This window comes from Bidens hawaiensis, unplaced genomic scaffold (genome assembly GCF_021521415.1).
Source record: "Bidens hawaiensis isolate Kalapana, Puna unplaced genomic scaffold, B.hawaiensis_p1.1 tig00001685_1, whole genome shotgun sequence".
Lineage (NCBI taxonomy): Eukaryota > Viridiplantae > Streptophyta > Magnoliopsida > Asterales > Asteraceae > Bidens > Bidens hawaiensis.
In genome coordinates this window covers 1,173,504-1,186,113 of record NW_027491095.1, presented here as the reverse complement: position 1 = coordinate 1,186,113, position 12,610 = coordinate 1,173,504, and the positions used below count along the sequence as shown (strand labels likewise).

General features: G+C 33.7%; 1 pseudogene across 1 annotated transcript; it reads right to left on the bottom strand.

The window, feature by feature from the left end:
- Positions 1-5,738: 5,738 nt before the first annotated feature.
- LOC143592037 (3-ketoacyl-CoA synthase 5 pseudogene) lies at positions 5,739-7,504 on the bottom strand (annotated as a pseudogene). The gene is made up of 2 exons (XR_013145837.1): positions 6,673-7,504; positions 5,739-6,356 (listed from the first exon to the last, which is right to left on the bottom strand). The product of XR_013145837.1 is annotated as a 3-ketoacyl-CoA synthase 5 pseudogene (transcript).
- Positions 7,505-12,610: the final 5,106 nt, after the last annotated feature.

Genomic DNA, 12,610 nt, shown 5'->3' with positions numbered 1-12,610 from the left:
ATACCTCTTAGAAACCAAGAGATATTATATGTTGAACTTATTCGATCAAGTGAATCAAAAAATCTGCCTGTTAGATGCGACTAAATAACATGTGATCGTATTCAAGTTTCGAATAGCAAAATTAAGTCGTTTAAAATAACAAGTTTAAAAATAAGAAAAAGACACAGACAATTAGACACCTACGATTCAAAGCAAAAAAATAAATACGTAAAAATCTAATTAACTAAAACCCTAAAAACTAAAAAGCAAAAACACAATAGCACGTATATAGCAAGTAAGTTCAATCAAAACTAATAACGCAATCGCCAAGAGTCCCCGGCAACGGCGCCAAAAACTTGATGTGCTTGAAGTAGTTATAAAATAAATAACTAAAATTATACTAATCTAGACACTAAGTAATACTCTAGACCCTTAAACTTAACTTAAACTACTAACCGACAAGTGATCCGGTCGACTCTAGTACAGCTAAGTAAGTCCGGATATCGAACCCACGAGACTCTTCAAATTACGAAACTAGCAAATTAGACTCAACTACAAGACACGACTATTTATTAATAATATTTGAGGGAGATTTAAACTAATTATTAAAACTCTAATAATAATTAACTAATGATTACTTAACTATTAAACTAATAATAAACTAATTAAACTTAACCCTAATTAATATAATAATAATAAAACATAATCATTACTTATTAATTAACTAATAAAACTTAAAACCTAATTAGTTTTAACTAATAAACAATTTAGAAAACTTGGATTAATTCAGATGATTAAAATAACTACCCAGGCCGGAATCCCCAAAGTTACGGTTATTAAATTAAATGGAAAGACGCAAGTTATGGAACCGGGATCAAAAGATAGACCCTTGATAGAAAACCCGAACAGGACCCTTGAACTTCAAGAAGACGCCTATGAATTTCTAACAAGTTTTAAGACTCACCAGTTTAATATTAAACTTCCTTACGGTTATTTAATTGCTTATGTCTAAGTATATTTTATGACGAAAACCTACCTTACAGCGCGGAATTCAAAAGATAGCAAAGCAGACTCAATTAATTTAATAGACTAAGCTGACAATCAAACCTAGACGGACTCCTTACGAAGAACTAAATCTAGCAATCCCGACAAGCAAAGATCTATCAACAACCTATCACCTTACAGCTTTCTAGGCTGGCAGTTCACTTTTATCTATTTACTTGATTTTATTGTTTCTATAATTTTAATGCATATTAATCACAAACTAGTCAATAACACACAGTAAATGACCTAAAAACCCTATCCTATGAAACAATCAACAAGGGCAATGTGAAACAATAAATTCAAGTAAATAAAACCAAGTAATCATACGCATTAATTGAATCAAACTCAATCGTTTACTTAAAACATAAAATCCATAACGAAACGAAAATCCAAATAAAAATCAAACCGAACTAAGGTTCATCACGACCTAGGTAGTTTATAAGGTTTAGCCTAGCATCATAAAGTTTAACTCAAACGAAGTAAATAATAACGAAAACATGGTGAAATAATAAAGAACGAAAGATTAAAGGCGATAAAACCCGTATTCTTCGATCTTAAACGTCTAGCTCTTCACCGGATGTTCTCTTGCTTTTAAAATCACCACAAGACTCGTAAGATAGCTCCAAGAACTCCCAAAATCGGCTGGTGGCTTTCTGGTTTTGTCAGGTTTAAGTTAAAGGTGTTTAAATAGCGAAAACAAGTCCCGACAATAAGCAAAAACGAAATAATTTTAACCCAGTTGTGCCTAGGCGCCGCACCTAGGGCTTTTTGCCTTCTGCCTAGGCGCGGCGCGGCGTGCTCCTCCATGGGGGCCGGTCAGACCGGTTCCTTCCTGATGCGTTCCGGATCTCCATTTTGGCTCGTTTTAGCTCCTTTTCGCCATTTTTTATCACGATCAAACCCCGGAACCTACGAAACATAAAAACGTTAGTAGTATACAAATCTCGACTAAAAACGAACAAAAACTATTAAAATATTAATTAAAATATACACGGGAAACATAAATTTTTAGCATTATATCAGTTACCCTATAAATACATAGCTGTGATTAGGGCTATTGTACTAAGGGATTATTGTATTCAAGTTTTGAGTCAATTTCTTGATTATAATAATACGAGAGGTAAATATCGTGTGTTCGTTTGTGTTTCAATTTATCAATTCGTTATTGAGTCTTGGAGTCTAAGTTTAGTATATCTTTATCTTAATGTTTAAGATAAAATTAGTTTATTATTTTAATTAATAATTATTTGTTTCCTAGTTTATACAACTATTTTTATTAATAATAAACAAGGAAGAAAAAATTGAGTACAATTAAACAAAAACTACTGATGGGTTTATTTAACACTCACAATCCTAACCCTACTCAAACTAGGAAACAAATAATTATTAATTAAAATAATAAACTAATTTTATCTTAAACATTAAGATAAAGATATACTAAACTTAGACTCCAAGACTCAATAACGAATTGATAAATTGAAACACAAACGAACACATGATATTTACCTCTCGTATTATTATAATCAAGAAATTGACTCAAAACTTGAATACAATAATCCCTTAGTACAATAACCCTAATCACAGCTATGTATTTATAGGGTAACTCAAACTTGTTATTTTTAAACGACTTAGCTTTGCTATTCGAAACTTCACTACTAGAAAACTGGCCATTTGCTACCGCCATTTCAGTCGTAAATCGGTCGCAATAGCCCTTTTGCAACTGATTTGCGACTGGTTTCGACGGTCGACTATACCTTGGTCGGGAATTATTTAGCGACTATTTTTTGCGACTGAATTTTGTGACCGATTTTACGACCAGAACTTTAGTTGCAAATTTAGCTACCGAGTTTGCAACCAAATCTTTTTTGCGACCGATATTGTGACCAAATCTTTTTTGTGACCGTTTTTTGTGACCGAACTTTTAGCAACTGTATTGCGACCGCAAATTTTGTGACCAGTTTCGTGACCGCAAATTTTACGACTGATTTTGCAACCGAAAACTTTAACGACCAATTTTGCAACCTATTTTTTTGGGACGAAATTATTGTTGCAACCACATATTTTTAATTTTAATAATTATTTTTCAAGATAATTAGTTAAAATATTAACAAAATATTCAAATTATACAAACAAAAATTTGAAAATATTAGTTACCCACATACATATACAAAAATTAGTTACAACCAACCATTCATGAAAGGATAAACAAGAAGTGGAATTGTAGAACGTTGATATACAAAAACTATCGATCTATTCTTCATTGTAAGAGCTATTTCACCAAGTTATTCTCTTGCTTTCATTCCATTCAACCTGTCCTCTTCCCATTTCTTCTATATTGAACTCATGTATTTGTTATTCGTGTTCACTCGTATCAATACTAGAACAGCAGAAGATAATTCTTAATAGCCAACTCTTCTAGTTTCACCATGAAGAATGATCTTTATTGAAAAACCAAGTCTTATCATTAGCTCTTTTTAGGATGATATATAATCCACTAAACTATGTAGTGCCTCTCTAAACCTGGAAGTAGAAAAAATCGTCATATCAAAAATTTAGTTCTATGATGTTGAATATACACATAAATAAATGTCAGTTTGATATACACATAAACAAATGATGTTGAAATATACACATAAATATATGAGTAACCATAGTCAACTAATTCAACAAGATAAATCCATTAAACACATGATTATTATTGTTCTTAAACCACTTAAGGGTTGTCCCATAGACCACCCGTCAAAAAACCACGCAAGGTGGATAAATATGTGCGTAAAAACGAGAAGATGCCTTAACAATATTGCTTCCTTACAATGCAAATAATCTTATGAACATGTCTAATAAACGCAGCACATGGCACTAACTCGGCCCGCCGCAACGCGCGGGGTACGATTACTAGTTTTTATTAATAATAGAGATCTGAAAACAAGTCCAGTCGGGTAAACAAGTAGTTGATTTATATTTGTTAGTATTCCTTACCAACAGTGAGTCATTGACAAGTTTAAGTAAGATCAAACAGTTCGAACAAGAGGGAGCTCTTAGTGAGGGATTTCATAAGATCATATCTGAGTGTTATGGACGAGGCTTGAAAAATTCAAGGTGTTTTTGTTGGTGCAAATAACGGGAGAGAAAATGGATTACTATATTTGAATACCATCGTTTAGTTGTATTATTATTATTATTATTATTATTATTATTATTATTATTATTCGGTTTATTTCATCACTACCACATTAAATCAAAAATACGTTTAGCGAAAATCCTACGAACACGTCAGTTAGGTCATGGCTTTCGCTAGACGATGTTATTTAGCTAGATTTTGTCGGTTATTATATCACGTACCCCTAGAGATGAATTTGTTTGTGAAATAAATGGAACACAAAGCATACGTCTTTACGGCTAATTCATCCTAACTAATATTAGTTTCCTCTAATGCCCTCTTATTGCGCTACTTGACCTACCCTAACTATATCCCTGAAATTAATGTAACACTTTATTATGCATTCGACAATTTCAGCACATGACCCCTAAAAAGTATTTCAAAACCCCGAAATTTGAAACTACGAAATTAAAATATTATTCAATAACTTTTTATTACTTTCAAAGATATTATGTAAAACTCGTGACTAAATTTGCGATCAAAACTATATTAGTCACTATATTTGTTACCATTGTGCGGCCGTGTTGTGCCCGTCTTTTTTTTTCATTTTTTTGAAGCTAACAACTATATTTGCGATTGAAACAATTCTGATAGTTATGTTTATGACCGTTTTGCAATGAGACTTAAATTTTCTCTTATTTTATCTTTTAGTTTTAAAAAATGGCGACTATATTTGTGACCGAACTATTTTGGTCTGTAATTTTGCAACTGATTTCGCGACCACATCTTTTATTTTGATAATTGTCTTTTAAAACCAACATATTTTAGACCAAAACAATTCCGGTCGCTAAATTTGCGGCCAATTAATGATAAAAAATAATTTGGCTTGCTAATTTTGCCACCAATTTTGTTATGGTTGCTAATTTTGCAACCGAACAATTTCGGTCGGTAAATCTACGACGACCAAGTTAAATTACTTTTTTATTTGGTTAGAACTAGCGAACGTATTTGCAACCGAAACAATTTTGGTTGCTACATTTGCGACCGATTAACGACCGAACAACTTTGGTCGCTGATTTTGAGACTAATTTTGTTTTGGTCGTAGATTTTGCGACCGATTTTTTTCGGTCGCAGATTTTGCGACCAATTTTGTTTCAATCGCTAATTTTGCGACCATCTGATTTCGGTCACAATTATTGTCGCAAATTTTGCGACCATTCTGGTTGGTCGCAAGTTTCGGTTGCTTTTGCCCATTTGTGTAGTAGTGCTTGAATACGATCACACGTTATTTAGTCGTATCTAACAGGTCATAATTAATAATGTTATATGGTCCTATCTATAAATGTTAGTTTTAAACGACTTGATTTTGCTATTCGAAAAGATTGTTTTTTGTTTGCCCTCTTCAATGCAAATTACATTACTCTCTATATATTTGTTCGCTTTAGTCTTTAAAGTATAAAACTGAAAACGAAATTTCAAATAAAAAAACTTTTAAGTGAGAACCAAATAAATATTTGTATATTTCGCTTTAGTTGTGATACATAAGATGATTGTGCGATCAATTGTGACACATAACATAATTGTACATATATATATATTTTACAGATATAACTTTATACTTAAAATCGACTTTGCATTGAACATGTCCCGATAAAAAAGAATAGATGCTACTTTATTCATGTCTTCAGTCTTCATCACCCTTGTCCCAATTTCCATCATTTTCAATCCTGAACAGGATAGTCATGGATAGTGTCTGCCCATGGGCCTTTATGAGCCTCACCAACAATGGGTCTAATACACTTTCAAACCAAACTTGTACACTTGGTCCCACTCCCTAGCCCAAGCTGCAACACTCTATCTCCAACCTTCACTCTCTCCTTCCCTTCAATGTATGCTAATTCATACCACAAAGCAGAAGATGACTGGTTCCCAAACCTATGCATGGTCATCAATGCAGCCTCTATCTCCTCATCCTTCAACTTCAATCGTTTCCCTATCTCCAATATCACCGACTTCCCGGATGTTGGCAAACAATAATGTTGTATCACTTTACTAAACTTTGGTACGTAGAGCTCCATCGATTTATCAAATATTTTCCTTCGAATTATCGACACCCCGTATCAGATTTTCTCCTCTAATGGAAGTATAGATGCACCAAGAACTTGAAAGCTTGTTCGGAGTAACTCTCCAGCCATTAATAATGCACCCGGTTTAAGAGTAACCCCAGGGATACCTGTATAGAGAACATGATGAAAACCCTAGAAGTCTAATAGGCATGTGGGCTAATAATAATAAGAGTTTGAATCAGATATAAATTAAATTAACATGCTAACTGTGAGAATTAAGTAGAGTATTTATATTTATAACATAGTGTAATTATGTAATTACATTATAGTGTAATTACACTATGATGTAATTAGACTACACTGTAATTATATTATGTTGTATATATAATTATTCTGTTTGATTCTCACAGTTAGCACGTTAATTTAATTTGTACGTTAACTTTTTTCCATAATAATAATAATAAACTTAATATCCAATAATACCTTCATTATCTTCTTCACGAACTGCACAGTTATGAGCTGTGTCATCAAACGCTCCTTGCGTTCTTTGAGAGTATATTAATCTATATTTGGAAACCCTTTTGGCGGAGGTTTTGTTGGTGAGTAGAATAGCTGCACCGCCGGTTCGGAAGATGCAATTAATGATCATCATGGGACGTGTCTTACCCGCATACCAGCCGTTGGATAATATTTCTGTGCTGAGAATCACAGCATTGGAGTTTTTATGAACTTTTAAAAGGTTTTGGGCCATGTCAACGGCTAATGCACTCGCGCTGCACCCGGACCCGCTTATGTTGAAGCTCTTTACGTCTTCCCGCATTGAGAACTTATTGACAATGATTGCGGGTAGTGACGGTGAAGAACAGAACCCGCTGCAGTTGGTTATGAGAATGTCAATGTCTTGTGGGGTGAGTTTGGTTTTTGTTAAAAGGTCTTCAAAAACTGGGAAGAGAAGTGTTTGAACTTCAGAAATGGCGTCTTGATGAGTTGAAGATGGTGGTAAATAATGTAGATATGGAGGAAGGCAAGTGGTTTGACTTTGACCTGAAGAGATTAACACTTTAGACATGAAATCAATAGTTTTTTTATCAAGAGAGTGAACAATGCGTGAGTGTTCTAGGGATGATGCAAAGGGTATTCTCCAATAGTTTGGTGGCTTAAAACATGAGTAGTCTACAAGGTATATTGGTGGAGATGAGGATATGAAGTATGTTTTGAACACAACCAATAAGAAAATAGCAAATATAAGTGCCAAATAGATGGGTTCTTGTATTTGAATGAAGTTCTCATGGTTGAACTTGAAAAGCTGTTCCATTTGGGTGGGTTGTGTAATTCAAGAGAAAAAAGAAGCAAGCAAGAGTGATATTATAAGGATGACTTAATGTTAACTTATATAGAGGAAATCAATTATGTTATACATGATTAAATAAAATAATTGTGTCCCACGTTCATCACGCGTCCATTATTGTCAGCTTTTGATGGATCGTAAACCTGATATAAAACTAACCATAAAAACCAACTTTGTGAAATTAAATAATTAATTAGAATTCTAATAACTATATAATTTAAATAAAGTCGGCTTAACATTTTATTTTTATTTTAACTTGAGCCGAGACAAGTCGCGCTAATAACTTTATTTAAATTTTAGTTTTATGTTAGCCCAATATTAGAAGGGACCATCGTATCTACAGTATTTATTAAGTTGTTCAATTTATTAAAGCCCAATCATTTATTTTGGTTTAACCCAATATTAGATTCGAACAGCCCACCTATATTAAGTTAGTTTAATTTCTTAAAGCCCAATCTTAATTAATTAACTTTATTTGCCTAATAAAAACCTTGCTTGAGTCAAGGTCTCAAGGATATTGTAAATGAATGCGGTCGACAGGTTTTTACAATTATGATAGGCACACCAGCATTCATAAAGATTTAAATTATTTGAGTGGTTGGGAGTTTGATCATCCCTTAACTTTAATTATCCCCACAGTCATTATTGCATGTTTGCAAGTTTAAGAAATTAGACAAACAACTGTTAAAACCATAACCTTTTGTTTTATGAGGTAAAAAACATGTAAATGGTTCGTTTCATTATATTGATATGTTTTTATGTCGGGTGGCTTCATCAGCAGAGGATGTGTGAGATTCCTCAATTTGTACCAAAACAAAATAAACAACCATATTTGCATTTGTTTTTTTTTCCCCTCTCTTTTTGAAAGCATAAACTTTCATTCAACATAAAAAAGGAGAACATACTGGTTTGTATTCAATGACAGCAGTTGCCAGTTGCTATGGAGTTGCACCAATTTTTGATGCATTAAATATTGCCACGGAATTAAACTTTTGAATATTGATTAATGTTCAGGATAATAATATTTAAAGTTGTAAAGTTAAAAGAAAGACAATTATTGACTATCTTAAATTATACAATCTCTCTCTCCATATTTCTTATTTTATTTTTCTTATTATAAATTTCTATTTTCAGAATTTATTAGCCGATTTTCAAGTTTATTCTTAAATACACACAACTAATATTAATAAACAATATTGATGAGCCTAATTTCCAATGACATTATTGTTATTAATAAAGAAAAATAATCATTCAATCACGTTGAACTTATTGTTGTTCAAACTATGACACTTTTAATGGGACGGAGAGGATATATATTCTTTAACGAGAAAAATATACTCTTTTGGCTAGATAAGTTGGTAGTAGATACTGCCCTTTGGTCGAAATTTCCAGTCCTAGTTAGTCTCGAAAGGCAGAGGCACTGTATAATTCAGAATAAAACGATCGAGGGCTCATCTTTGAATGCATGGAATTGATCGTGGATAAGGGAACCTTTTTCTTCCTTGGAAGTCCACTATCTTTGGGAATGCTTGGAGATGTTACCGAACACTATGTTGGCTTCAAGAACGGTATGCGGAAGTGGACTTTGGATAGTAATCTTTTTCACAAATATCAGCAAAGACGCATGAGGAATAGCAACAATACAACCATGGATTTCGTCTTGGTTTGGAACAAGAGGGTTCCGACAAACGTAATTTTTTTTGGGTGGAAGCGGAGATTGTTAAAATATTAACGTCGAATGCACTTGGTAGGAGGGTTCTTTTAAAAACAACATGGTGTCCCTTATGTGAAGATTGATGAACTTGAGTCAATGAATCATATTTTAATATCATGCTACGTGGCTTTGGTTATATGCTAATTCATAAGTAGTTGGCGTGGAATTCCTCCGGTGTTTGGTTTTACGGTTCGTGATCTTCTCAAGCTCCATATCAATATAAATATGCATGCTGATAAATAAAAAAGAGCAATCCAATCGGTAAGCCTTGCAACGTGTTGGTGATTATTGGAGGCAAGAAACGAGACATTTTTCAACTAAAAGGGGTCTCAATCAATCTAATAAAGAAAGATATAAAGATGTTTACTTTCCTATGAGTTAAGAATAGAGGAAAATTAGTGGGACTCGATTGAGATATGTGGTGTTCTTTATCTATTCCGAGTATATCATTTGTAGTGGGAGTATATGTGCACGCTTTTTTGCCTAGTTTAGCTGCTTACCAGCCTACTTTGTGGTTCAGATAACAAATGTTTCTTCTACTCACTCTTAAAGTACACCAAATAAACTTATTGTTTGGGATTGAACCCGAAACTTCTCACCTAAAATGTTTAAAATTAAAATGTAGAATCAAATCGAGGATGAATAAAATTAGAAGGTTTAAAATGTAGTTTGTGAATATATATAAAGAAGATGATTAGAAGAAACCTTTTTAGATTAAAATAAAAATAAAGAGTGTATAAATTATGAATATATTTGTAAATAATAACACACAGAAATTAAAAGCTACAGCTAAATCAGTCACCATTAAATGTCTTTGGTTCATCAAAAACATACATCTAAATCACTTAGCAAACCTCTTAGGCTCTTACTCAGTGTTGCAGAAGTTGTTAAACACTAGTCAGGCGGTCAGGTACCACCTAGGATTAATCAGGGATAATTAAAATTAATTGGACTGAAAATTTTATATGTAATTTCACACACACACATATAAAGGATCCGATACATTAATCATTTATCGTATATTACGTACGCGAGAAGATAGAGCGTTGATTTTAGAAACCCTAAATCACAAATACATTCATCTTCCCCGTCGCTCTCCCTCACCACTCGTTGGCATCAATACACCTCCTTTATCATCACCGGAGTTGACAGTGAGGGTCCGAAAACTCACCGGAAAAACACGAACGCCGCTTCCCTTGTATCACAGGTTTTGTTCAGCTTTTGATAAAAACTGAAATTGAAATTGGAATTAAAATTGAAGCCAATTGATCAATTAACATTGAAATTGATTTAATTAATCATAAATTTGAAGCTTCAATCGATCAATTTGGAGTTGTAAGTGATAAGTTTTAACTTTGAATGTATCAGGATTTAATCCTGAACATTTTAGTTTTTAAGCTTAAACAATTTAATATTTAACCTTGAACGTTTTAAGGTTGGGAATTTTGCTTGAACATTTTTGGCCTTTTAACCTTGAATGTATTTCACGTACCTAATGTACATTAAACAAATATTGTACGTTAACTCGCCCATATATATGTGTGTGTGTTGTTATCGTTATATTGTAGCGACCCAATTTTGAGTAAATAATAAAATGGAAATTTATTATACCGAAGGACTATTTATATAGATAATTAAGGTGGGCTTATAATAATAAGAATAGGCTTACAAGAAATGATGAGCTTAAGGTCCCATGAGCTAGATGTATAAACACTCCTTAAACCTAAAGCCTTTATCCCCATTACACCATGTTTTCACACACTTGAGCTCAAGATTTGAAGGGTTTTGTTTTATTGCCGGTTCCAAGATCCTACTTCGCGAACGACTAGATCTTGTCAAGACTAAAGGAAAACGTGAAAGCCGCACCACCAATCAAGTTACTTGTTTTCGGAACTAAGCTCGTTAAAGGTACGTTTCTTATAAAAAGGTCCGTTTTTAGTGTTCGGCTGTGCATGAAAATTGGCAGAAAGTTATATCAGGGTTTGATAAACAATAAAGTTGCAAACTTGACCTCAAAGGAGTTAAATGGATTAATTCGTGTTAAATGTTAACAGAGTAAAAGTTTGGTTCGTAAAAAGACTCGTTAAACAAACTCGTTTGCAAATAAAATTTGGTATGCTTATAGATCGAGTTCCTAGGATTTAGAAATCCATGTTAAGCAACCTAAAATGATGGGACTTCTTGAATAAGTAATGTACAGCTCATTATTAGAAAGAAAATGGAACCGGTTAAGCTTTTGATTGTTGAAAAGTTAAATTGGGTTTTAGCTAGAAATTAAAATAATCAACTTAGAACCATGGTTGGGTTGGACGATGGAGGCTTTGGAGCACACAAACATAAATAGATTTAGAACATTATGGAGCTGGGAATAAAGTAATCACATGAGGGGAATTAATAAGCATATATGGGCATAAATAGCATCTGCATGATTTCTTTTGTTGTTTGCGGATGGGCTTATCTGATTTGCGAATGAGTCCAAAGGCGCACCTTACGAGTTACGAGTGGACTTGGGGGCTAAATAGAGGGATGGGCTTGGACCAGTTATGTTAACCTTGGGCTCATAGAAACTAGTATACAATTATAATATGGGTATTTGCATGAGGATTGGACCATGCAATTAAAGGCCCAAGTAAATAGAAAATGCAGATGGAATGATGGACCTTGAAGCCCATGCGAGTATAGAACTTAGTAAGTTGGCCGTAGCCCATGCAAGTACGACTTGAGACTGGGCCCATTTGAAAGGTTTATGCGAATGCGAATGTGAATGTGGGCTTAAACCTGCTTGTGGATGCGAGTGTGAGTCTAGCCCAAACCCTGCGGATGTGGATAAGACTTTGCGGATGGACCTTGGGCCGGACTAGCTAAATGGGTAACACCCTGAGTCTGACATGACTTGACGAGACACAAAACCAAATAACTGGATCATTACATGCATCAGCCCAGAGATTCAACATGGCTATGATCATGGTTCCTTACCAGAAAGTTCAACAAAGGCTCCAACCGAATAACTACTAAATCATTATTAAGGGTTTAAGCCCCACACAAGTGTCTTCAAAGCCACGACACTAGACCAATGTGCGTTACAATTAATACCACATCTATGTCTTTGGCGTAACATTTTCTTTGACCGGTAAAGCTCTCAGATTGGAACACATTGAAAACATGGGATATGGAACATGCATGGCAGAGTGTGAAAATGTTTCTTATTTATTACCCCTTGATGATCACTTTAATGTTTCATGATAGAGTGTGAAATTGTGGTCCAGGCCAAAGGTAACATTGTGACTTGGCAATTGCATAAGGTTAACCTGAATCAGGACCATGCTAAATTATATATATATATATATATATATATATAT